The sequence below is a fragment of the Triturus cristatus genome, chromosome 4_1 (genome assembly GCF_964204655.1).
Source record: "Triturus cristatus chromosome 4_1, aTriCri1.1, whole genome shotgun sequence".
NCBI lineage: Eukaryota > Metazoa > Chordata > Amphibia > Caudata > Salamandridae > Triturus > Triturus cristatus.
The window spans coordinates 891,966,894-891,994,493 of NC_140585.1; the positions used below are offsets into that span (position 1 = coordinate 891,966,894).

The following is a 27,600-nucleotide window of genomic DNA, read 5'->3' on the forward strand; positions in this document are numbered from 1 at the left end:
ATTCCCAGAAACATCCTGACTTTTCATTGTGTTTTGGGAAGGTTCATTCTCAGTTAGTAGAGATTCTCTCTTGAGACACCTTTCTAGCTCCTGTCGCAATATGGTGTCCCAGATACAGGACTCCCTTCTGACAATATTTCAGGTTCGTTGGGAACACTTTATGCTTGTTCTCTGCCAAGTGAATAAATAAGGCAATGGTGTCTTGCCTGCATACATCTTGTGTCGTCTATGCCACTAATGGGTCGTGGATTGCACTGAATCAGAACTGAGTTGCATAACTGGAAGGTCTCCAGATTTCGATTCAGTATCTGGTTGAAAATCAAGGGGCTTTCTGTATACCCCTGTGGAACTCTGCACCATGCCAGAGCTTAATTTTGAAATCAGAATGCAAAAGGGAACAGGCTGTCCTCATGCAAAGGTATGTAAAAAGAATACTTGGCATAGGTCAATGACCGTGAACCTCTCTGCGATGTTGGGTATCTGAAAAAAGCATCACCACAGTATTCGGTACCACAAGACAAGGGACAAGAATATTATTGACCTTTTGCAAGTCTCCCACCATTCTCCAGCTTTTAGTTCTCTTCTGCAAATCCATTATTGGTGAATTGCAGGTACTTCCTAGTATCTCCTTTTTAATGCCCTGCTATAGCATGGACTCATTTATGGGGACAATTCGAATGACTGTCTCTGGTAAGAAGTTATTCTCACAGATCCAACATCTTTGATCAGGCCAATATTCATGCCAGTACAATCCTAGACTTCCTCCTTCGCGCAGTCCTGTAGATCAGAGGATAATGTTCTCCCTTGTCAAAACCTGGAGCAATCCAACAGCTGACTTCTGTGTGTTCAGTTTAAAGTCTGCATGCTTATTGTGTGTCTAAAGCTTGACACCATTAGATGTGCAATAGATCAAGCAGTTGAGCTTGCAGAGTAGATCCCTGCCCAGTAAATTGACTGGACTCGAATCACATATTACAAACTGATGGTTTTCTTCTAGGGGTTCTATCTTACTTGGGATGATAGCTGAAACAGGATTCACAATCCTGATTATTGGAAATGCCTACAACTTAGGCTTGTTCTCCCGAGTGGGGTAGGTTGGGATCCCTGCAGTTCCAACAGTAGACAAGGTGGCTCCTGTGTCAACCAAAAGTGACACGGGTGGTTATTGACCTCTCTATACACATATGGGCCATGTCAAGGACTCTGACCTGTTGAAATCCAGGAGTGTCTGAAGTGACGTTGTTCCGGCCAATCCCTTTTCTTGGTGCCAACACCAATTGGTAGGAACTAGTGGTAAACACCAACTTGGGGAAAGAGGGTAGATTTCGTGAATGATATCTGACTGTGCTTGTTCTTGCCCTCAGCTCCAATTGTCTAGCTCAAGGTGGATTAGGATGAGTTCTTCCTCTTTTGTGCACTGTCACCTGTGGTTAGCACAGAGAAATTACAGTTAACGTTAACCCTGTGACTTTACTCACATGTAGCAAATGCTCAATAAATATTTTACACTTAAACAAAATGTTCATGTGGGGAAAGGTCTCTTCTTTATTGTCCTTGAGGGTTATTTGGAGAGCTTGAAACAATTTACCTTATTGTCTCATAAGGAGCAGGTTGTCCCTTATTAATCCTCATTGTTCCAGCAGTATCGAGTAAGACATCAGTATTTCTTTTCTCATACGAAGGGATGGGTTGGAGCCCTACAATATGGGATGTTTACTTGGTTCTTTTCCCATTGAATAACTCAATCATTATAGATAAAAGGTTTCCATGCAACTAGTTCTTGAGTTCTATAGTCATGTGATTTAGAGTGAAGGGAGAAAGTGTTCGCTCAGTAATAACCTCTCACTTTATTTTTCTTATTTACAGGGACAAGTCCAATAATGCAACAGCATCGCAACGAGAAGATGGCAGCCCTGAAAGACGGACACGCTTGATTCTGACGTCAGGCAAGTCTGTGTGGGAAATCCTTGGAACTTGAGTGCGGGAGATCCTTGGGTCGGGAGCCAGAAAGCCAAGCTGCAGCATAGGGCATGGCTTAAACAAGCGGGAGAAAAACAAGTTGGCCGTCGAGTCAAGTGACTCCAGGAAACCCTTCTCAAATATTGTGAGATTTCTTGTGTCACATGCCAAGAGCAAACAATTGTGCCAAAGGTTTACAACAGTGCCGATGGTTTAGCATGCTGGATGAGGCCAAGAGCCAGAGGTCGTCACATGGAGTCACCGGAGGGAGGGGGTCCTTCTTGGATGAGGTCTGGAGTAGGTAAACGGAACATGTTGGGTCCCCTTTGAGTATTATAAGAGGCAAGCTCAAAAGAAGGGTCAAGAGTGGAAGCCAGAAAACGTGCCTGGGGGCACGTTGCACAGGTCACGACAGGCCACTCTGGTGTACCTCCTAGAAATCGCCAAGCACACAATATTTTTTTTGTTTTTTAAACAAATGCTAATGTTTTTTAACAGGTAGCAAACATTACAGTACCAGGTAAGGCCACAGTGCATCCTATTAAAATGAAATACAGCACATTTCTACTCGTTTAGTCCATGTAGCTGCGATCCATTCACTGGAACAATGCTAGACAATATCTGTAAATCAACTTCTTTCTCACATTTTGAGTAGGCCTACTGTTCCCTGGTTCCTCCTCCTCCACTCCGTATAACACCAGATTTATTGTCGTGAAGTCCCACTTTCCCTTCGGCCCCCTGGTAGTCTGCCTCCAGTTGGTGTGCCCCTGGGCTCCAGCACGAATCCCCCCTCCACCGATCTTTCCTCTTTGTCTTGAATTGTCATTCAAGCGTGGATCAGGTTTTTGAGAACCATCGGAGGAGTCCTCGTCAGGGTCTTTTAGAAGCATTCCACTTGTGTATCCCAGGCTCTAGCCTTATCAATGGTGCTACGGCTTCTCCTCACCTCCTGAAACAGCGCTGTTCCCTCACACACACCGCCCACAGTGCCAGGGTCTCTTTCCATTTTGGTACCTGGGGGCTGGCAGAAGCATTCCACTTCAGAGTTATTGCCCTGTTTCTCCAGCACAAAATCTGCTAATTTGTTAGTGACTTTATGCTTGGCGGGTAGGGGAAATCCCCTAAGTAGGCAAACGAGCAGTGTACATGGAAGGGTTTTGTCAGTTACTTTATTAATGCATGCTACGACTCCCTCCATATAATCTCGTAATCTTGTGCAGGCCAACACCATGTGGAGCATCTCAGCTCCATGCTCCCTATACCTAGGGCATTCCACACCTTGTGCCCAATAATTCCGCATTATTTTCCCTGGTCGAAGGTACGCCCAATGCAGGAAATAATAGTTAATGAGTTTTAATCTGGCATTATGGGAGACGTGTATATGTTAGCAAGTATCTTGATCCAATGTGAGTCGGAGATCGGATCTTCAGTATCCTCCGCCCACTTTTGGTGCAGTTCCTCATGCCTGCTCTTAATGCTCTATATAGAAGTGTGACTGCATGTACCTTACCGGACTACTCAGATGAACAGCGGTTCCGCCATTCCTGCCCTCCAGTGAGTTCATACAGTTATCGTTACTGCGCGGTGTAGCAGAAAGAGTCCCAGGAGTATCTCGTGAGCCTCCCAAAGCGCCTCAAAGGATAACATCTTGCCATCTCTGTAGAGGTCACCCACCCGGGTTAGGCCCACTGTCGCCCACTCCAGCACTCCTAGTATAGCCCCTGTCCTGTTTATAATCTCTGGGGCCTGCAGTGGCGAGCCAGGAGTGTATGGTAGAGGGGTGCGGGTACGCTGCTTGCACCACTGCCAACAATGAGGCGTTGTCATCAGTTCCCTGATGTTTGCCGAAAGGGGCAGCTTGGGTGTCAGTAGTATCTGGAACAGTGTGATTGCACTCGGTGTGCCAACATGGATCCTCCCCCACAGGGTTCATCCGACTATATAGCCATTGATCAAGCCATTGAACTTGGGCTGCCAGGTAATAGATCTCGAAGTCAGGTGGTATCAATTCCCATTGTCCATGGGCCTGTGCAATTTGGCCAGTGCCACTCACCGTCTGCCAGCCCCCAAGATCAGTTCCACCAACAATGAGTTCAGTTCGGTAAACAGGCCTCGAAGAATTATGATTGGTAGTGTGGCAAAAAAATAAAGCAAGTGAGGGAGTGTGGCAAAAAAATAAAGCAAGTGAGGGAGTGCCACCATTTTTACGACTTCTATCTTGCCTGTCACCGCTAGGGGCAGGGTCTTCGAGACTAGTCCTGCTATGGAAGCGAATTGGTTCAACAGTGAGACTGCCCCTTGGAGGCCCCTCTCCACGCTGGCAAGGAAGAGAAGCATATCGTTCACATATAATGCAATTTGATGGGATGTAGTCGGATGGAGCTGCCCTCAATAAGCATCCACCTCCCGAGCCTTACAGGCCAGAGGTTCAACTGTGATGATGAAGAGCAGGGGAGAGAGTGGGCATACTTCGGGGTCCCCCTCCCAACCACATAGGCATTAGATGTGGCCATGCCCGTGCACAATTGCACAGAGCGACCTGTGCTTAGTCCACTTGATAAACCCCATCCCTAGGCCCATTTTCTCCATCCTCTGGTATAAATAGCCCCATCGAAGGCTGTCAAATGCCTTTTCTATATCGATCGAGACTATTATTGCCTTAGCTTCGTCTGGTGTCTTGATATCTATAATGGAGAACAACTGATGTATTTTCATCACTGTGTTCCTCCCTGGTGTAAACCCAGTCTGATCGGGGGTGTATGAGCATGGACATGTGAGTGTGAAGGGTGGGAAGCCAGCACCCTACTCAATATATTATAGGTCCACGTTAAGCATGACCAGCGGGCAATATGCCCGAACATCCTGGGGTTGCCGCTCTGGTTTTAGTAGGGGGACCACCAGTGCTTCTCTCATAGTCATAGGCAGTTTACCAGCCTCTCGAGCTGCCACTAAGACCTCCACCAGCGTGGGAGCCTGTCCCTCCACATACTTGGCATAGAACTCCTCTGGGAAGCCGTCGGTCCCTGGTACTCTCCCTCGAGCTATGTTCTTAATGGCCGCACGCACCTCCTGTATTGTTATAGGACCTCCCAGGTCATCAGAGTCCTCCGCACTAAGGCGCGACAAGGGTGCCGTGCTCATAAAGTCAGTCAGAGCCTCTGGTGGGGGCTTGAGGGGGAGGGCATACAATCCCTTGTAATATTCCTCAAATCTTCTATTTATTTCTGCTTGTCTGTAAAGTTTCTCTTCTGCAGCCGACTCCACCTCCAATATCAATGTCCCTAGGGTGAGGGATTGGTGAGCCAGGCTAAATTCGTTCCCGCTTTACCCTGCTCTGCATGTGCCCCTGACATATATTCTCTGTAATCGAAGCACCTGACATTTTCTATGTGTACCGCTAATCGTTCCTTCGCTTCGAGAAGTGGTTATATAATTCCAGGTGTCCAGGGCGGACCCTCTCTAAGTCCCTCAGTGTACGCTCCTGAGTTTCTACCTCCTGCAGCAGCGCTTGCCTGAACCCTACTACCTCAGCAATGCATCTGCTCCACAGTACTGCCTTAAAGGCATTCCATTCAGTAAGCAGGTAAGACGTTGACTGTGCATTGTCAATGAAGTAATCCCTGATGGCTTCCTTAATTGTGTGCTGGAATACTGGTTCATCTAATGTCTCTGCTCACAGGGGCCAGTTCGGGATGGTAGGATTTTCCCTGTGCCAGTCTAGTGTCAGGAGTATTGGGTTATGATCAGACACCGTGCGGCAGAGGTACTCTGCATGTCTCACCGTGCTGTGCACGTCCGGCGAGCAAAGAAACACATCCAACGTGACTTGTAGATCATGCATATTGGGAAAAAAAGGAGTAATCCCCAGCAGTCGGGTGTAGCTTCCTCCAGTAGTCTATCAGTGCCCATCGTTGTTACCAGTCTTTAAAAGTGTGCTACCCACACTATTGGGGAGTCACCTATGGGTGAGTGTGAACAATCCAAAGCAGAATCAGTCACACTGTTATTGTCCCCACCCCAATTATAACAGAGTGTGTTAGGTGGACAGCTAGCTTCCGCAAAATGTTAGTTAAAAATCTCCCTTGTTACGTGTTAGGGGCATACATCCCAATGATGGTCAGGTCCTGTCCCAATAACCTACCCGTGACCAGAACATGCCGTCCATGTGGATCAATTTCCCTCATTAACTGAAATGGGACTCCGGGTCGAACCCAGATCAAGACCCACGTACAAAGGTAGAGTATGTCGTGGCATAAATGTGTCCTCTCCAACGCATGTGGAGCGCATCCCCCTCCAGGTTAGTTAGATGGGTCTCCTTTAATATGGCGATATGGGCTCCCCTTCTCTTTAGGTGGGCATGGATTTAATACTGTTTCGTCATGCTATTTAAACCCCTAACATTCCAACTAATAAGTGTATAGGTTAAGGGGGTAGCCAGACAGGAACATATGGTAGTTAACAGTAATTGCCCCCCACACCTCACAGGAGTGGCACCAGGAGGGATTCAGTGCTCTCATCGTCCCCATTTGCAGTAGGCTGAGTAAGAGAGGCGGGGTTTGTGTACCATAATACCCCTAATGTGCAATCAACAAAAACTAACCAATACCACAACCCCAGGATGAGAAATGAACTCACCCCCATCCAAACTATCAGAAAACATGTCAACTTTCGCTCATGCATCCCATGCATAACGTAAATATTTAGGAGGTGCTTTCACTCTGGCACACCCTGGCTTTACCCCACTCTATCCAGAGAAAGAATAAAGGTTATCTGCTTCTTGTTAACAAGCTAATCTCACTCTAGCAAGTCATTTTCAATATCTTCACGTCCGGTACCCCCTGTGGTTACTCCTCCAGCCTCCCCCCAGCCTAATCCGACTTCTCCCAGCCTCATATTATTAAATGAGATTGTCTGCAGTCCGTGGGGTAATCGGCAGAAGGGAAACCTCCGTAGTGCGGGAGGAACCCAAAGCCTGGTCCAAGTCAGAGTTCTCCTCTCCCCATCCCCTTTCTCCGATGGGGGCGTAGATCCTGTTCCGCTTATAGCTGCCACAACCTGTACTGCACGCTGGCGCTCCTGCATAACTTGGGTTTGTGTCGGGATCGCTCCTGCTCCAGGCTTCCCCCGCAGCCGCCAGTGTTGCAGTGCTTTTCTCTGTCTGTTACCGGAAGGTCCTTTCTCCTGGCAAGGGAGCTGTTTAGTCCAGTCCCAGAGCTGGTTTGGGGTGCTGAAGAACTGTGTTGAGTCTTCATGGCGGACTCAGAGTCGCGCAGGGAATTTAAGGGTGTAAGTGAGCCCTGTTGCCGTAAGTGATGTTTGGCCTCTGTGAATGAAACCCGCTGCTGCTGCACTGCTCTGAAAAAGTCAGGAAAGATCATGACTCTTTTGTTCTTCACGGTAAACTCTCCTTTGATCCGGGCTTGGGTCAGGATATCTATCCTTGAAATGCAGCACTTTGGTGATCACTGGCCAAGGCCCTGCTCCAGGTAGTGGAGGGCACAATGGCACCGGATGGGCTCTTTCGATTGCAAGTGGAAACCTTTCCGGCGATATCTCTGTGCGGAGCCAGTCTTCAAGGAAAGCGGTCATGTCTACACTCCGGTACTCTATGCTCTTCGGCAGGCCTATAATTCACAGATTATTTAGTCGTGGCCTGTTCTCTGCATCTTCTGCCCGCAATTCAAGTGCCTTCGATAAGGGTGCCTGTCTCTTTAATCCAGTCCGCCACCTTCTTTAGTGGACACCACCTGTTGGGCCGCTGAGTGGAGAGCCTCCTACTGCCCTAGCAAGGGACAGGTGCCCCTTGCCCAGCCCCTAGGCACGAATCCTCAACCGACCGACAGTGCCAGCGTGCAGCTAAGGCAGTATTGTTAGTCCGGGTCCACAAATGTGTTTGCACCAATACTTGCTGCTATAGCCAAGTGATATCCCTCAAGGTTCAGGGTCAAGTCATTTCTTACCCTTCAGTTAGGGGGCAACCCCCTCAGGGATGTAGAGGGATGATGCACTCAGTGCCATGCCTCGCCAGGCACTGAGTACAAGGCGTCCTGGGAGCCGCTATGGCTGCATCTGCGTGCCACAGTGAGGCAAACTGCTCTGGTGAGGAGGAATGTGGGCTTCCGCCCCTGCCGCCGATGCAATGCTGCCAATTACATCTGTGCCCGCCAGTCCACTGTTGCTCTCGACCCCAGCAGCACCTCCTAGGATGCAGCTACAGGCTCCCCTGTGGCAGGCAAGTCTGATGCCCGAGGCTCACTGCCGGACCTCGGGTGGGGGGGTAGCGCATTTGCTTCAGCTACTCTCCCCGGGGCTCCCAGCACCTCACCTGATTCCTTCTTACCCCAGGGGCCCGCTGCGCAACCCCCACTCACCCCTGGCCACATCGAATCCCCAGGCCGGGCGTCTCTGCAGGCCTCACCTCCAGTGTCACTGTCTGTAGCTGGGTTTGGTCAGGGGAGGGAGGGAGGGGTGCACCAGGGCGAAGTCCTAAGTCCCCACACAGTCCCCTGCAATGACAGAGGAAGCACTGGGTGATGTTGTGATCCTGCAGCTCAGGCAGGGAGCCCGTCAATCTTCCCCTGCCATGGCACACCTTCAGATCCCCAAGCTCCTTCAGCTCTACATCGTCTTCCTTGACAAGGCCCCCACCATGCGAACCAGGGTGGGCCCCCGGTGTTCGCCACCCTCAGCCGCCTCTCTTGTAGGATGTGCCCGCAGGTGCACTGGGTCCCTCAGAGCCAGCTCTTGCTAGTTAGCTCTCGGACAGCCCTGTGATCCGCCATCTTAGAGCTCAGCTTTGGAATGTCTCCTTCAGATTCCTTCCCTTCTCATGGGCTGCTGGTGCATTTCGGGTCTCAGGCATGCAGGGTGGAGGCTGGGCATCACCCCCCTTAATTTCTGGTGGCAAGATCAGCTGCAATTTCCCTTGATGAATCTGAATGGCTGGGCTCTGCCGGGAGCACCGTCAATGTGCGTCCAATCACATTGGTGACAAGCCATGCCTCCTAACCACACAATCTTCGTTCCCTCTCAGGCACCGTCATTGTGATTGAGCAGAACCTGGATCTCCAAAACTGTTGAAGACCAGGAATGTGGAAACTCTCAGAGCTTTTAAAAGAGATTTGCTGAACTCTAAGGTTTGGACGTGCATTAAACCTCAGACCATTTGTATTTTGCTGCATTAACAGGGTTTGGGGCACTTCAGCATTTTGAGGTCTTCACATTTGCATATTTTGCATTGGCATTGCATTCACGTTTGACATCTGATCATCCGTTTGCTGTCGATTAGAATTCATCCTAGATTTTCGCTTCTAGTGGCCCATCTTCTTGCAATAATGATACAGAGCAGTCTTTTTCAACATGGTTGAATTTAGGTCAAGTGGCATTGCTCGTCAGCTGCCCATTCTGCATCATTTGACCACCACATTGCTAACTAACTCCCTGTATTTCTGCACCTACGCTTGGACCATAACCTGAATTTGCCACAGATGATCCTGAAATTCTCTCTCTAACTTTCTTTGGGTCATCACAAATCTCTTTGATCCTCTTCTGTCTCACATTCAAATCAATGCTGCAGTACTTTGCATATGCAGGCTTCGACTGCCAACAAATTACATTGTAAAAATGCAAGCAAACCAAGAACGAACTGAGACACAAAGTTACTGAGATTTCCTCTTTCGGGATTTTGAACGCGACTCTGCTGCCTGAAAACCTGCATTAACCTCTCATAATCAGCATGCACAGACTCTTTAGACTCTTGAGTAGTTCTTGATATTTTCAACCAATCAATCTCTTTCTCTGGAACCTTTGTCTTCAAAAATGCACTCACCTGATTATATTTGTCAATGTCAGTAAGAAGGGGCATTTGTTTGAGCAACTCTTGGCGGTTCCTCAGTCAGCTTGTGCACTTCTAACATGTACTTGGCACACAAATTACTAAGAATGACAATACCAAAGAAAGCAATTAAAATCCTCCCAAACCTCCTTTGAAGGTTTCACAAACCACTCATCATTAGTGTACCAAAGGTTCAAATGATCTCAGTTTTGACTACAATTCTGAGGCACCTGCACATATCCACCCCCATACACCTCTCTCAATTGGGGGGCTTTGACCTTTTTGGACACCCTCCCGATCTGGTCCTCCAGAATTGTTGTTAAACCTGACATTATTGGTGCGGTATTCCAACAAACATTTTGCCTTGATGCCTCTTGTTTTGCTAAATTTGTTTTGTTGGCATTAGGACTGTGTGTACTTTACCACTGCTAACCAGCGCTGACATGCTTGTGCTCTTCTCTTTAAACATTGTGAAATTGGCCTACACTCAATTGGCACATTTAATTTACTTGTAAGTCCCTAGTAAATGGTACTACATGTACCCTGGGCCTGTACATTTTATGCTACTATCGGACCTGCAGTACTCATACCACCCATTAAAGTAGCCTTGTAAAACATGTCTCAGACCTACCACTGCAGCTTGTAGTGCAGTTTTAAACTGCAATTTTGACCTAGTAAAATAAATATTTTGCCTGGCTAAAACCTTCCTTTTTCACTTTTACAAGTCACTTGTAAGATAGGCCATATAGGCTTGTAGGGAATGGCACAATGATTTAAAAAGTCAGACACGTGCTTAGGTTTTAGATTTCTGGGCAGTGAAAAACTCCTAAAGTTGTTTCTCACTGTTGCAAGGCCTGATTCTCCTACTGACTAACACTGGGTTATCTTATTACATTTAATAAGTGATATCTTTAGATTGGGAGCAGATAGAGATATTAAGCTTACACTGAAATGAATTGTAATTCAAAATCCTCTTTAATGGTACAACCGGATTTTAAGTCACATTTCTAAAATGTTTTAGAAAGTAGGCATTTTCTTGTCCGAAACATTTGTGCCTTCTGGCAGTATCCTGGGTCACATGACTGTAAATAACTCTCCTGTTGGGGTTTGCTTATTCCTTCCAGACAGTGACACAAAGTGGACTTAGGTGTGGACAAGAGTTGTCATTCTTGCAGGATGACTGGGAGGAGCTTTACCCAACCCATCAAACTTCAAAGGACACACAGACATATATATGCACGCACTCACACACACACGCGCTACGGTTAGACCTGCTTTTCATGCTACAGTGACCACCAGCGATAATCGGCAATGCAAGAGCTGTACTTCGTGCTACAGCTGTGATGGCCTGCGGTGACCTTCAACATGAAGCTACAGCAACAACAATCCGCGACACTTGACCAGCTCTTTGCACTACTGCATTACAGCGACAACCATCCACAGCGCTCTACCTGTTCCTCGCTTCCCCCTTCACCGCAAAGGAACTCTTTATGCCGGACTCAGAGGGTAACTCTTCAGTGTGAATAACTTTGTCCTTATATCCGACCGCATTACATCATAGTTGGCCTGAACTTGTGACTTTACCCCGGTCTTGCACGAATAGATGACCACCAGTGGAGCTTTGTGCTTTTAGGTGCTATTTTTACCTAACATTTTAAAATTGAATATCTCTGGTTCTACTAATCTGATTTTAGTTGTTCTGGTACCATTTTATTTATTAAAATGTACCCCGTTCTAAATTGGTTTGGGATTTGTTTGTGTTGTGTTTTCACTTTATTATTGTTTGTGTGCTGTATTAATACTTTGCACGTTGCCTCTAAGTTAAGCCTTACTTCTTTATGCTAAGCTACCAAAGGGTTAAGCACAGGTTAGTTTAGTAACTTTGTGATTCACCCTGAGAACGATTGTCAGTGTTCCTTTAATGGGGCTTCCACCAACCTCACCCAAAAAAACGAATTTCTTGCAATTGTCTCTTCTTTTCTTTCTCTTTTCTTTTGGAGACCAACAATCTTTGATTTTTTGGAAATTCACACCATCTTTGAATGTTAACAACTAGTTACCTTACGTGTTATTTTAGTTCAGGCGTATGCAGGTTCTTAAGAGTTTCCCCACTTATGAACATCCTGAAATTCTTCCTTAGTCCCTGGCTTTTGGGCAAATCAACCCGAAACTCCATGGCTATTCCTTCTAGAATTTCAGGAGTCTCACAATCACACCTAGCAGCTTCTTTGCACACAGACGAGAGTTCCTCCTCATTGTACCAATCTATGAGCCCCAAAACAAGATTTTCCTGGACAACTTCCTTGATTCTGCCTTTAATCTCAAAATATCCAGTGGCTTTGAAGGGGCATCCTTCTGTTGGGTTTGTGGCACAGGGCTTTCCACAACTTCTACTAGAGGCACACTCGCAATGGGAGTTGTTCCTGTTTGGGCTCGTGTTCCTATATTTATAGTAGTACCCGCTCCTGATGAACTCTGAATTGTGAACGTAGCTGGGGCTGTGACAATGACAGTAGTACTCTTAATGATGGGACCTAGTGTTACAAGGGGCAAATCTCCCTCGGGGAGACTCAAATCATGGTTCTACGGGTGGTGGGTTCCCTCCAGGCCATTGATTCCCACTGGCCTTATGAAAAGTATTATACAGAGGTAATCAGAAAGTCAATAGATGGTGTTAAAGGTCATCACTGGAGTTGCTATCACTCGTCTCATCTTACTTTTCCATGCCACCACATTGTCCCTCCATTCTTGCTGTTCTGTATCTAATCTTGCTTCCATCGAACTGTAGACAATATTCAGGTCTGATATTTCTCCTTCTCTTTCACATGTGAGGCACGCTCCTAGGCATTCAAAACCTCATGTTGAGCTGATATGGATAAGGGTTTCATCTCTTATAAAACTCACCTCAAATTCTCAGATTAAAATCCATGTATGGGGAAACTGCAAGGACCCCTCATTCACAGTGATCTTATTCCATTCATTTGATCCAAATACACGTGTATGTAAACAGACTTGTCATATAATGAGTGGACATGCCTCTGGAGGGGCCTCCATGCCCCCACGGATAGGTATTCTTACATTTTCACTAAACAAAACACTCAGTTTCTTTAAAATATTCCTGTTTACTCTGAATGTGGCGTAACGAAAAAATCAATAAAATAACCAACAGTTCTTGGTAATTCACAATGCAATACACAACACTTGTACCCAATCTCAGCACGACATTACTGTCCCAACCACTCACAGCGATCAATCCTATGGCGTGAGACAGACCAACTGACCAGTGTGGCACCTCATGACATAACTCACAGCACTTCGCCCTCAACAGTGATCAGCTTCGCAATAGCAAATTAATAATAACCCAAAACAAAGCAATAACTCTAATATGTTCCAGTGAAGTAAATTCAAAGTCTCCAGTCACTCTAGGGGAAGAATGAGGATAACACCCTCTTGATGCTCTCACACACACACAAAGTGAATTCTCGACCGGTTCGAAATCACCCTGACTAGTTCGATCTACCGCTCCATGCAAAAGGATTAACCCAACACCAATCTCTCTACATCCTCACAATAGCAGCTTAAGAAATCCCTATCTTTTTGTGCGGCCTGTAGCACTTCACATTCGAAATCACAAACCTTACCAGACAAATCACAATTTAGTTTAACTCAATATCTATATTAGAATTTTAGACTTCGACGGGTCCGATGACAAAACTTCAACTCTTTGCAACAAGTCTGTTTCTCTTCATAAGTTCAAGCAGTATACATGAAGCAGCATTTCAAATCTCAGCTACAACACCAAGCCATTCTAGACCCAAATAGATGGTGTCAGCAAATAGTGCCTCTAGAAGTCAAAATCAAATCAAGATTGTCATGTAAATGAGAAAGGATTTGCTCAGGAGTCTACCTCTTTGAGCAGGAGCAAATAAGACATCTAGGGCAAGATGTGCAGAAGTTAGGAATATCAATTTCCTAATTGCGATTTGTTTGCAACTCGCAATTAGAAAATCACCATTCCTAATGTATGAAACTTTATTGAGTTTCATTAGCCATTCGTAGTGGGTCACGAATAGACCTACCACATGGATATTAATGAGGTAGGTCGCACTTTGTGCCCTACTACGAATCGCTGCCATCCCATGAGTTACCACCAATTTATAATTGACTATAAATTGCGAATGTTTTGCGATCTCATTTCAGTCGCAAAACATTTGTACACAACATTCTAATTCGGTGTTAGAAAGGGATGGCCATAACACTCCCCTTTCAAATACTGAATCGCAAAACCCAATTTGAGATTAGGTTACAAGTTACCGAATGGCAAATTGGGCTTTGTACATCACACAAAGCATTTTTGCAGTCACAAACAGTCCGATTCCTAGATACTGGCCATTTGCAAGCACTAGAATAATTAATACATGTAGCCCCTCTAGTCTCAAAGAAAAGAGGCATCTGAATCTAACCTGCTCAGCAATGCACAATTACAACATACATTCTCTACAAGATGTAACGCTCCTCATGGTTCTCAGGGATAGTAGATCAAACGGGATTGAACATTTCATGGTATCAGGGGGGGTCAACCCTTTTCCCAGCCATTACATAATGGAAGTTTTCTGATGCACGTGCAGGGCCGGACTGGGAACCAAAACCGGCCATGGCAAAGTGCTCGGCGCCCAACCCCCCCCCCCCCTCGGGGGGTTGGGGGTGCCGCTGAGCTCTTTGCCAGGGCCGGCTTTCGGCCGATTTTGTTACAGGGCCGATTAAAAACGGCCCTGTAACAAAAACGGCCCCCAGGGGCCCAAAACCGGCCCCCACCAGTGCGGCCCACTGGGGGATTGCCCGGTGCCCGCTACGGCCAGTCCGGCCCTGTGCACGTGTCGACCTTCAAGAGATATCTCATAGTGGGATGATACATCTTGGTCAGCCTTTCCTCGGCACAGGTGCAGGGATTCATTATTCAGCTTTCAGTGAGAGACATGAAAATAAGCAATTCTCTCAGAAACCAAAGCATTTTGCAACAATCTAATTAGTGTGAACTATTGCAGCTTGGCTCTTGAAACGAGAGAAAAAGAGAGAACACAGCAGCCCAAAGCACTTTTCATGTTAGTGTGAGTCCTTTAAATTGAGGCCTACATTAACCATGGCTAACTTAATGTGAACATCTTACTTTCTACATTACTGTATGTTATGCAAGTTAGTCTATGTTATACACATTGAAAAATAGTGACAGAATGTCACCATTCCTCTGTAATTGCACAAGGCAGGGGCCCTCCTGTTCTTCAGCATGACATAACCCACACTTGTGAGTCAGGCAGAAGCCTTTAACAGCCCTTAAACGTTGGTCAAGGTGGAGTGCAACCAAAAACCCCAGCTATGAGCAAGGCAGTGAGAAGAGCAATATAATTGTCATAAAAATGCATAAGGGGGCTAAAAATACACCAATCATTCTCTATGAATCGCACAACACACCCATCTGTGGGCAAGGTGGTGGAACAAATACAACAACTTCCATTCTTTTACAGACTGGGGGAGAAAGGTACTCGATATGCTTTTCACTTCAGTATTAACATCCCATCAAGCTCAGTTGTCCCCTCCTTTAGTTTTTTTTTATGGAATAAAACTTTATATCTGTGCTTCTTTATCAGCTCCATCCATTTCTGCCAAGCCTTAAACATCCGTATTGACAGGCGCTTCTTGGAGAAAAGACACTTTCTACATTACAATAGAATAAAGATTTGAATTTTGTATAGCATAAGCACTTAGAGCACCCCGAAATAGAGACACTTATACACTCAGACCAATAGAGTTACATACACCCATCTTTAGACAGTCCAAAATACTTACAGTAATCAAAGTACACAAACCAACAGCAGAGGGAACACTAGTATGCACATAGTAGGATGTAGGGTGACAGGCAGCAGAATAACGCACAGCTCTTTCGGCACGCATGATGAAAGCCATTAATCAGCTATTTGCATGGACAGATTGGCTGGAAATCAAAAATATAAGTTCGAGGCATGTGGGCTGCTGAATTCATATCTGTGCATAGATCGCCGCCTAGTGTTGGGTCCGGATGTTTGCACGTTGTTGTCCTGGAAGAGTCTTCGAAGTATCCTGGGATAGGTGACTCCTCCCCTGGACTACAGTGTGCATGGGCATCCTCTCCATCCTCAGATTGTTTTTTTCCGCCATTGGGTTCGGATGTGCTTATCTTGACTCAAGTTAGGAAAAACTTTTTCTAGGCCAAAAGGCCTTTAGTTCGCGTCGGTACTGTTCCCGATCGGTATCGATAGTATCTTGTTAGTTTACTAACTTCCAGAACCAACTTTTTCGCATCTTACCCAACCATCGACCCGTCATCGACGATGGAATCGAGGACACCATTCAAGCGGTGTCCTGTGTGTAATGCGAAATATCCCCACATCGACGTCCATCCGGTGTGCAACAAATGCCTTTCACCGGACCCGATTCCGATCCAAGAAGACTCTCCGGAATCGATGAGCAGCGAGACTCGAGGCGCAGCAAGCGGCACCGGCCCCGGCCGACATCTTCAGCGCCGAGACCGAAGATGTCGAAGACGTGGAGAACCTACCCTCCAGTCCCGCTTCCGAACATGACTCCGGATCGGAAGACGTCGAAGAAAGACTCTTTCGCAGAGATGAAGACGACACCGAGGTAGGAGACTACAATGAGGCCCTAGGGGCCGAAGAGAGTAGCTCCGGTGACGAGCAAGGCCTACCCGTACAGACTGAGGATATCCCAGTGCGCCAGTCTATGGCTCCGGTCGAGGGATCGCCTTCGGGCCTTACCCAAGACCTATCCCGCAGTTCTTCGGCCCCGCCCTCTGGCCCGGCCTCGGATATTCAGCGGCAGCCATTAATATCCAAACCGGCTAGTTTCCCTTCTTCGAAACCGAAACCAAAAGCTGTATTGGTTCATTTGAAACCGAAAGTGACGCTGGTCGGATCGAGGCCCACCACACCTTCGACGCCAGCGAAACCCGTCGGCACCGAGCGCACCAAACGAGACTTCGGTGCCGAGCTTGCAGCGGCCGACGTCGGAGTCGACATACGGAAAAAGACCTTCGGTGCCAACAAACCTACTCGGCTCCCGGCACCGACGCAATCGGCTCCGACCCCAAAGGTCAAACTGCCTGCTGCGTCTCACACCGCTTCGACAGCACCACCAAAGGCACACTCATCGAAGACGTCGACGGCCATTACCGCCCCTCGACTCGATGACTCACCGGCGCCGAAGAAGTCCACGCCCGCCTCTACAGAACCGGTCGGCGCAAAGGAATCGATGGCGCTCCAGGTGCGACCCACCAAAACAGTCCTCCAGGACACGTCGGGCTCCGAGCCGATAAAAGCTCCAACAGCCTCTTCGGCACCGGCCAACATTACTTTTGGCCTGCCACCATCCACGGCCCCGAAACTGTTCCAAATTAGGACACGGGTCACCCACACCACGATCACGCCTGCCGAACGCTCTCCTGTGGAGACGTCTCCATCACATCTCATCGACGCCGACACCGGCAGGATGATGCTCCACAACAGGAGAATAACTTCTGAGCCAGCTTTGGACTCCTTCCGGATCCCGCTTAAGAGAAAGCTGCCAGTGGCTTCGGAACCAGTTCTTTACGAACCTCTCCATTCCCCCTACCAGGATCCACAGTCCTTCTCTCCCACACACTCCGACACAGATGTTTTGGAGTACTACATGGGTGACCAAGTCCCCTACCCCGGAGAGATGGACCCTGAAGGCCAACAGGACCCTGATCAAGCTTGGGATGACCCTGTAGACTCAGGTGCACCTATGGATGCACAGGACCCGCAACTCTATGGAGCAAAAACATCTCCCACAGAGGACACTGCCGCGTTCAACGCTCTAATTGAACGTGCTGCGGCCAATCATGGGGTGCAACTTCACTCTGACACCGTCGAGGACGACTTTCTCATGGATACTTTCGCATCCTCAGAAAGGAATATAAAGACTCTGCCCATGTTGAAGGGTGTCCTCAAACCAGCAAAGGACATCTTCAAAGAACCCACCAGGGCAAGAGTGATAAACCCCAGGATCGACAAGAAATACAGATCGGCGACTGGGGACCCTACTTACATTAGAGGCCAGTTACCTCTGGATTCCATTGTAGTTGCGAATGCTCGCAAGAGGGCACACTCGCAAACAACAGGTGATGCTCCTCCCCCGGACAAAGAGTCCAAGGTGCTAGAGACCTCCGGCAAACGGGTTGCCGCCCAGGCAGCTAACATATGGCGCATTGCCAATACTCAGGCGCTCCTCGCTCGCTACGATCGAGCGCACTACGACACATTAGAACAACTACTCCAACATCTCCCTGACCAATTCAAAGAAGGTGCAGAGATTCTCATCAGGGAGGGACAACTGCTCACAAATGCATCCATTAAGTGTGCACTGGATGCCGCGGATACAGCTGCCAGAGCCATAAACACTAGCGTCATGTTGCGACGACACGCCTGGTTGCGAATCTCCGGATTCAAACCTGAGGTACAAAATAACATCCTCAACCAACCTGTCAACCCCGACTACTTATTCGGGCCGGAGGTTGACACCACCCTAGAGAAAATAAAAAAGGACACTGACACTGCAAAGTCCATGGGGGCCCTACAAACGCAGTCCTTTCGGAGCGGCTCCTTTCGTCGCCCCGGAAATAGAGGAGCAGGTAGAGGACAGGGGTCACAGCAAACATACAACAAGGGCAACACACAAAGCACCTACGATTAAAACACCCAGGGTGGATATCGTGGCTCCAGCACAAAGGGCAGAGGACGCGGCTACGGCAACACCAGGTCCTCCCCCAAGAACAAGCAGTGACGCCCTCTCCCTTCCTCCCGACCACATAACACCTGTCGGGGGAAGGCTACAAAGGTTCCTGTCCACGTGGAACTCCATCACCACGGACAGGTGGGTCAAAGATATTGTCAAATACGGTTACTGCCTAGAATTAACCTCAACTCCACCCACAATACCTCCAAAAAACCGTCCTATGTCCTCAGAGCACTTAACGCTCTTACAGCAGGAGGTGCAAAGTATGCTACTAAAAGGCGCAATAGAGGTCGTACCCGTCCACGAGCAAGGTACGGGGGTGTACTCCCTGTACTTTTTAATACCGAAAAAGGACGGGTCGCTCAGACCTATATTAGACCTGAGACCCCTGAACCAGTACATTCTTTCCGAGCATTTTCACATGCTCACTTTACAGCAAGTCCTCCCGCTGCTCAAGCAGGGAGACTTCCTGGCCACACTGGACCTCAAAGATGCGTATTTCCACATACCCATTCACCCCTCACACAAGAAATACCTCAGGTTCACTGTTCAGGGGCAGCACTACCAATTCAAAGTCCTTCCCTTCGGCGTGACAACAGCACCCAAGGTGTTCACAAAGTGCCTAGCTACTGTGGCGGCACATCTACGGAGGCAGCACATACACGTCTACCCTTACCTGGACGACTGGCTCGTTCAAGCGAAGTCAGCCCAGCAATGTGCCAGCCACATATCCCGCACCATTCACCTCCTTCACAGTCTGGGGTTCTCACTAAATTACCCAAAATCCCATCTCCAGCCCGCACACGTACAACAGTACCTAGGTGCGACTATAGACACTCTGGCGGCCACAGCTCAGCCAAATTTAGTGAGAATCAACAGCATGCAAATGCTGATTTCCAAGTTCAAACCACAACACTCCCTTCCCGCGCGAGTGTTCATGCAGTTGATAGGCATGATGGCCTCCTGCATTTTCATAGTCCCACACGCAAGACTACATATGCGCCCGCTTCAGGAGTGCTTAGCACGTCAGTGGAATCAGGCTCAAGGACAGTTGACAGACCTAGTGTTGGTGAGCGGTCGGGCATACAACTCTCTGCATTGGTGGAATCCACAAAACCTTTGCAAGGGCCGACCGTTCCAAGAGCCTGTTCCACAAATAATACTGACAGCGGACGCGTCTCTCCAGGGATGGGGAGCTCATGTACTCAACTACACAGTGCAGGGACTATGGACAACACAACAAAGGAAGATGCGCATCAACATTCTGGAATTGATGGCAATCTTCCTCGCAATGAAAGCATTCAAAGTACACTTGTGCAACAAAGTCGTGTTGATCCGGACGGACAACATGACCGCCATGTACTACATACAAAAGCAGGGAGGAACACACTCTCCTCAGTTGTCTCATCTGGCTCAGAGCATGTGGAAGTGGGCCATTCAGAGGAACATGTTCCTCATGGCAGAACACCTCCCCGGCAAGGACAACCAGGTGGCGGATCTGCTCAGCAGACACAGCCACCAGATGCACGAGTGGGAGTTACACCCATCAGTACTCCAACCGTACTTCCAGCAGTGGGGTCATCCAGAGATAGACCTATTCGCCACAAGCGAAAACGCAAAATGCCAAAGCTTTGCCGCCAGGTTCCCACATCCGCAGTCGCAGGGCAATTTGATATGGATGAACTGGTCCGGCAGATTTGCGTACGCTTTTCCCCCAGCACCACTGATACCGCTGGTGGCACGCAAACTCAGACAACACTCACTGACACTCGTCCTGGTTGCTCCAACGTGGGCACGCCAGCCGTGGTACACCACCTTTCTCGAACTTTCCGTGGTGCCGCATCAAAGGCTGCGGATCAAACCCGAGCATTTGACGCAGAACCATAGAGAGATTCAGCACCCAGATCCGCAACAGCTGAACCTGGCAATCTGGCTCCTGAAGTCCTAGAGTTTGGCTTCCTAAACCTGCCACCTGACTGTATGGACATCATTAAGGAGGCCAGGAGACCCACTACCAGAGCTTGCTATGCAGCCAAATGGAAAAGGTTCGTCATTTATTGCAATAATAATGACATTAACCCGCTAGACGCATCCATCCAAAACATTATTTGTTACCTATTACACCTATACCGATGCAATCTGGCGTACACCTCTATACGTGTCCATTTGACCGCAATATCAGCCTATCTACAAACCAGGCCGCACCTCTCTCTATTCAGAGTGCCTGCCATCAAAGCATTCTTGGAAGGACTCAAACGAGTCATTCCACCTAGCCACCCACCAGCTCCAATGTGGAACCTCAACTTGGTCCTCACACGCCTGATGGGTCCACCCTTTGAACCTCTACACTCATGCGAGATTCAATTCCTTACCTGGAAAGTAGCTTTCCTAGTAGCGATAACTTCTTTACGAAGAGTTAGTGAACTCCAGGCACTAACCGTCCAAGAGCCATTTATACAGGTTCACGCCAACAGGGTCGTACTACGTACCAACCCCAAATTCATGCCCAAGGTGGTATCGCAGTTCCACATGAATCAAACTATTGAACTGCCTGTTTTCTTTCAAAACCCACAGACTGTCGCAGAAAGGGCACTCCATACACTAGATGTAAAAAGGGCCCTCATGTATTATATCGACAGGACCAAACCCTTTAGGAAAACAAAACAACTTTTCATTGCCTTTGCCCCACACCACAAAGGCAACGCTATCTCCAAAGCAGGTATAGCCAGATGGATCGTTAAATGTATTCAAATTTGCTATCAAAAGGCTAAACGCACTTTAACGATTCCCCCACGAGTCCACTCAACACGTAAGTTAGGGGCCTCCATGGCTTTCCTAGGAAACATTCCTTTGCATGATATCTGTAGAGCAGCCACCTGGTCCACTACACATACATTTACCAAACACTATTGTGTAGATGTACAATCAAAACAGCAGGCAGCTGTAGGACAGGCTGTTCTCAAAACTCTTTTTCAGACCGCTGCAGCTGGCACTGGTAGCCGCCGCTAATAAGAGGGCACTGCTATATATTCTATGCACAGATATGAATTCAGCAGCCCACATGCCTCGAACTGAATATGCTACTTACCAGTATGCATCTGTTCTTGGCATGTAGGGCTGCTGACATTCATATCGCCCTCCCTCCTCCCCGGCGCCTGTAGCAGCTGCAGCTCTCAGAATTACTGTAAAGCATGGTCATCACTTTCTGTATCTACTCCATCACTGCCACAATGGCGAAAAACAATCTGAGGATGGAGAGGATGCCCATGCGCACTGTAGTCCAGGGGAGGAGTCACCTATCCCAGGATACTTCGAAGACTCTTCCAGGACAAGAACGTGCAAACATCCGGACCCAACACTAGGCGGCGATCTATGCACAGATATGAATGTCAGCAGCCCTACATGCCAAGAACAGATGCATACTGGTAAGTAGCATATTCAATACTTTATGACGTTGTCAATTTAATACATTAGCAGTCTCAAAATGTGAGCACATTTCTGTCACCATGCAGTCATCATACAGTAGTTATATAATGTCCATTATTTACCCAGACCAATATAGTCAAACAATTTGTTTGGTATGTTAATTAGTTATCTAGTGCTGTTAACAACATTAATTGTGAAAAGGTGCAGCATCAAGTATTACAAAAGAAAAAATAAGATATGCACACAATGTTTAGAATTAGTTCACTCTGCTGGCCTAAACACCCTTTTTCCATCAGTGTCGGCTTTGTTTTCTTTGCATTGCAAACAGGGGGGTCTTGTGGAATTAGGCTGCTTTGTGGTCAGGCAAGTCCAATAATAACCATGGAGTTAATGGCTAATTTCTTTCTCCAAAATGACTGCTGGCCAGACATTACTTATTTTACCAGCAGCAAACCAATTAAAATGCCCAATTCTATTTCAAGAATATGGCCATAAGCTCAACTGCATTTCTGAACAAGGCGTTGGCTGCTCAACCATTAACCAGTCCAGCAGTTCTATACACAACAGACAGATTCCCTGATTCCTAATTTATTTTCAAAAGGAAATGACTTATGAAAGAAGCATGTGGGACAAACACAATGACTCACTTACCCCCGCCCACTGCAAGTGGTGAACAAGCATTTGCAATGCAATAGGGCTCGCATTTACCAGACTTTGAGCTATTGACACTGTAAATGTCACGAGTTTAAATTCTCGCGAATGCGAGGCCTATTGAATTGCAGATATTGTTTGTTTCCAGGCACCCCATGCAGCGCTTCCACTTAATAGAGGCCTCCCCCCTTTCTTTAGACGAACCTTGCCTAAAGAAAGGGCATGGCTTCTATTAAGTGCAAGCACAGCATGGGGCGCTTGGAAACAACCCACAAAAAAAATATTTGTAAAGCAATAGGTGTCGCTTTTGCGAGAGTTTAAGCTATTGTCATTTACAATAGCAATAACTCAAACTCTCCTAAATGCGATACCTATCACATTGTAAACAAGCGGCCACCATTGTCCCGGCTGCTTGGACAGTGAAACTGCGCATGGCATGCTGAATAAAAGGAAAGCAGATCATGCCAGCAATAGGGCGAAACCCATTAAAGAAAATAGTGCTTACAGAGCAAATGACACGGATGGTGTAACAAACAAAGTAAAAGGGCTAGTCCTCATGCGAGGTTACAAATCAAGACAAGGCGGTACTAAGGAGGGACTAATAAGCCGATTACCGAATCAGAAGCCAGCATTTACAAAGGACAAAGACACAAGCCAATGAAAAATATGGCCGGAGAGTGGGCGGAGCTTCAAGTGCATACTATAATACAGTATGCCTTTCAAAGCAGCACATGCGGTGCCCAGGCTCGACCTAAAAAGTACATTGCATTGAAAAAAGGAGTTAATTAAACATCCCTTTGTAGCAGACCAGAGGAGGATGCTGAGAAATATAGGAGTTTTGTTAAAACACATTAACAATGGGGGGCGTGGTCTGGCCACGACTGAAGATGGCCGCCTAACCTGTGAGCTTTGCTGCGAGTGGGGCTTCAAAAGGAGTTGGCACCCAGTAAATGCAAGACCTTCGACATTATTTCAGCATTCTGGAGGTCATAAAGTCAACCAGGAGCAGATGAGCCGGTTTTCTTCAGTATGAGTGACTCCGTTCCTGAGGAATGTAAACTGACACCGGAGCTAGCTCCGTGCTGAGAGGAACCCCGGACAACACTATTTATAAACTGAAGCTTATTTCTGCCAACAACACTGCCTAAATAACTGTGCTCACTGATGTGAGAGTTAAAGGAAACTACATGAATCTTTTCAGAGGATATGTGGATGTTTTTATTTTGGCGGGAACACTTCAGCCTCTGACAGAAGCCAGCTGCCCCAGCTCGTGATCTGTGGAAAGGCACCAACATTTCAGCCTCTGACAGAAGCCAGCTGCCCCTGCTCATGACCTGTGGAATGTGCAATGCAATTCTGAAGGAAGAAAAAAGCTGACTGGATTTTGAAAACAGAGTTTTGCTAATTCTGAAGGAAGAAAAAAAGCTGACTGGATTTGAAATACAGAGTTTTGAAAGAGAAACATGGACTCCAGCTGACTTCAATTAAGGTAAAGTTCACTGGGAGTTCATATACTTGCTCTCTAAAATAATTACCTCAAGAAGCTGAGAGGGGCTCCAGCTGTAGTTATGCATGTGAAGTCTGCATTCTTCTGAGGAATTACATGTGGCTGTTTTGTGATGCTGAGTTACGTAATTAAATTGAACAAAGGCTTTACCCTTTCATGAGGAAAATGTGTATAATCTGCGCACAGGCTGAAACTTTGTACACCAGGGCTTGTCCTTTTTTGCTGTGAAGGGTCTGATATGTCGACAGGAGTTCCTTGATGAGAGAGACGGTGGTGCCTTTTATCAAAATGAACAATCCCAGCTGAAATATAACTGACATTGGAGAAGTTTATGCGCTGTTTTGGAAAAGTGTCCTCTTCAGCTTTAACTAATTTACAATAAGGATTTGTGAAGTTCATGTGGTGTTGGGAAGTCTGCCCTATGAGATTGAGCTGTAGTGTTGTTCAGCACACAGTTAAACTGTTTAAATGCACCAACTGTCTTTAAAGTAATTCTGTGGATATATGTGCAGTACGCAGCTTTGTATAATAAGCCTTGCTTTTTAACTTATGTGCTGAAAGACTCTGGTCCTGTCAGCCTACCTACAAACTTGAGCCTGGAGTTCCACAGCTTCCCGATCGCAACATTCCACTGGTCACACCTGAGCTTCCTGGCTTTTCCTCATGCGCGTTGGTCTGTCCACCACACACGCTTATTAGCTGACAGCTGTGAAGTGATTTGAGGACACAAATTAAACCAAAATTTTCAAAAAACAACAGCTTTACAGTGGGTGAGTGCTTTGTTTGATATTAACTTCAGTACCCTGCTAATTCACTCTGGCTATTGCGAAGCGCTGTTTCAGAGGAAATTTGTTTTTGGGCGCATTAGGGACTGCGTGTCACACAAATTTGCTCATTGGCACTTGAGATATGTCTTCTTGGCCCGGTGTTGTCTGAATTTAAAAACATGGCAGCTTTGTAGCAGATAAGTGCTTTATTTGCTGCTAGCTCTGATATCCTGCTTAGTGTTTTAACAACTGTGAAGCAACACTTCTAAGAAAGTCTGAGAGACTTCAAGCTTGTGAGCCTACCTACAACACCAAGCTCAGAGTTTCAAGGTATCCTGCTTGCAGTGCTCAATTTTTTACAATTTAACTTCCCGATCTCTCTGTAATATACCTGGGCTGTGCGCCACATAATTCTGACACTGGCAATTGTGTCATGTTTTGTTGGCCCAGTATAGTCTAAATCTTGCAAATTAGCAAATTAAAAGTGGAACTTGTTTTACCGGATGGGGAGGAACCAATCCTTGATCGCCTACTTCATTTTATGAGACTGAGGGATATTGGAGTTCTTCTCTACATTATCTTGACACAGCTTAGACCTTTAACTTGAACTCTCTCCAGTGTGTTATAAAGAAAATACTCTAGTAAATCCTGGACATTGAGAGTCTGATAATTCAAGGAAATAAGACGCATATAACAACTTTTCTGCTTTGTGTTTCTACACTGCTATACTGACTCAACACATTGCTTTGCCATCTTTCTATAAAGCAGAAATCAAAATGTCTACTGCCAAGTATGGAGATAAACCCTCTAAACAGCCTCTTTTTGCGGATGTAGTTAAGCAGTCACAAAATTCAGATGCCAACAGCTCTTCCTCTACAACAGACAATTCTCTACAAGCTAACATTAACATGCAAGGGCAAACTATGGACCGCATTCTACAAGAGATATCAGCAGTCAGTCATAGACTTGAAAGCATGGATTCCCATATTTCCTCATTAACAGCAGAAACTAAAACAATACGAGCAGACATTGCAGGATTTCACGCCAAGACAGAGGAGCTTGATCACAGGCTAATAAATGTAGAAACTCGCCTAGACTCAATACAAAACAGAGATCAAGAGCTGTTATTTCTACGAAGTAAGACGATAGATTTGGAAGATCGAAGCAGGAGGGATAATGTTCGCTTTTTCGGTTTTCCGGAAAGGATTGAAGGTTCAAATGCTAGAACATTCCTACAAAATATCCTTTCACAAATTATGAACATCGCTTTTGACCCTCCATTTGAGATACAGCGCGCACATCGAATTGGTCCATTACGCAAGGAATCTGCAACAAACTCACGTCCCCTCATTGCTTCTTTTTTAAGGCATGAGCAGACAAGGCAAATATTAATATCAGCACGTACTCCTGGTCCGTTCTCATACAATGGGTATGAAATTCGTATCGCAGCTGATTTTTCCAGAGAAACTAACGAGAGACGCAAGGCCTTCCTTTCATTTAGACCTCAATTACGTCAACTAGACATTAAATATGGTCTGTTTGATCCTGCTCGTTTCCGAATTTCTAAGGATGGAATATCCAAAGACTTTTATAACCCTGAGGATCTCCGTCTATTTTTAGACAATTGGAAACCACAACAAATGGAAACTCAGCAGACCACTCCAGAACTATCACGTCACAGTTCTTTTCCTCAAGCATCAAGCAATCCACAACATAATGTCAGCAGTCCTCGACAGAGAGGCAGGGATTTTGAAAGGACTATTCGTAGTCATGAGGACAAGAATGCTGCTCTTCAAACTGTATCCACCTTCACTAAGGAACAACATAGAGATAAATCCCGGTCGCCATTAAAATCTACTTTGGATGCAGAATGTGGGTGATTCAGTACCTCTCTACAATTTTGATCACCATTAATCTATGCTCATACTTGCATCCTTTTAGATGATTAATCATCCTTAATGAACTCATAACATACAAGAAATGAAGATGATACCTTGCCTGTGGTCAGATGAGTATTAAAATCTACTTAAGACGCAGAATGTGGATGATTTAATGTTTAAATATACTTTTGTTCAGATTTAGCTTTGTCTGCACACCCATTTTCTTTTAGGTGTTAGATCAAATTTAAAGAACTCATGATACAAATGGGGAAAAGAAGGTATATCGTCATCAGTTTGTTTAGTAATACAGTTATTGTACTGTTCTTTATTGTTATTGCTCTTCCTTTCTTTTTTCTCTATTTTTTTTTCATCACATTTATTATATTTATTATATTGCCTTTAAACATTGGGTCTATCCCTCTCACTGTTTTAGACATATTTGATTGATATTCTTGGTACTTATTAATTTACTTTAGGATTGTGACTGTTACAGCTCTTCATGCTGACTATCTCAATCTCTTAATTCCTCACATATTACCTATTTATCTACAAGGTTACAACACCCTCTTCCCTTATTTCATCTTTATTTTATTTTTTATTTTCAATTCAATATTCTAATGGTTCAATAATATGTCTCACAATTATACTATGAAGTTATGTTCTTTAATATTACATTGATATGTCTTCATATAAATTATAATAATTTTCCTGCTTCTACATTTTTCATTCGATACGTGAGCCTTATGATTAGTGATAGGTCTATATTGTTTC

General features: G+C 46.2%; 1 protein-coding gene across 5 annotated transcripts in view; it reads left to right on the top strand.

The window, feature by feature from the left end:
* LOC146855745 (NACHT, LRR and PYD domains-containing protein 5-like) overlaps nucleotides 1-27,600 on the top strand; it is a 561,293-nt gene that overhangs the window by 88,262 nt on the left and 445,431 nt on the right. For 3 of the 5 annotated variants that reach the window (XM_085653658.1, XM_085653660.1, XM_085653661.1), the window contains exon 3: nucleotides 1,867-1,946. The gene's annotated coding sequence lies outside the window, so the exon portion shown is untranslated. Of the gene's footprint in view, nucleotides 1-1,866; nucleotides 1,947-23,535; nucleotides 24,165-27,600 lie in introns of those variants that run through there. The other 2 variants (XM_085653659.1, XM_085653662.1) reach the window with 2 other exon arrangements.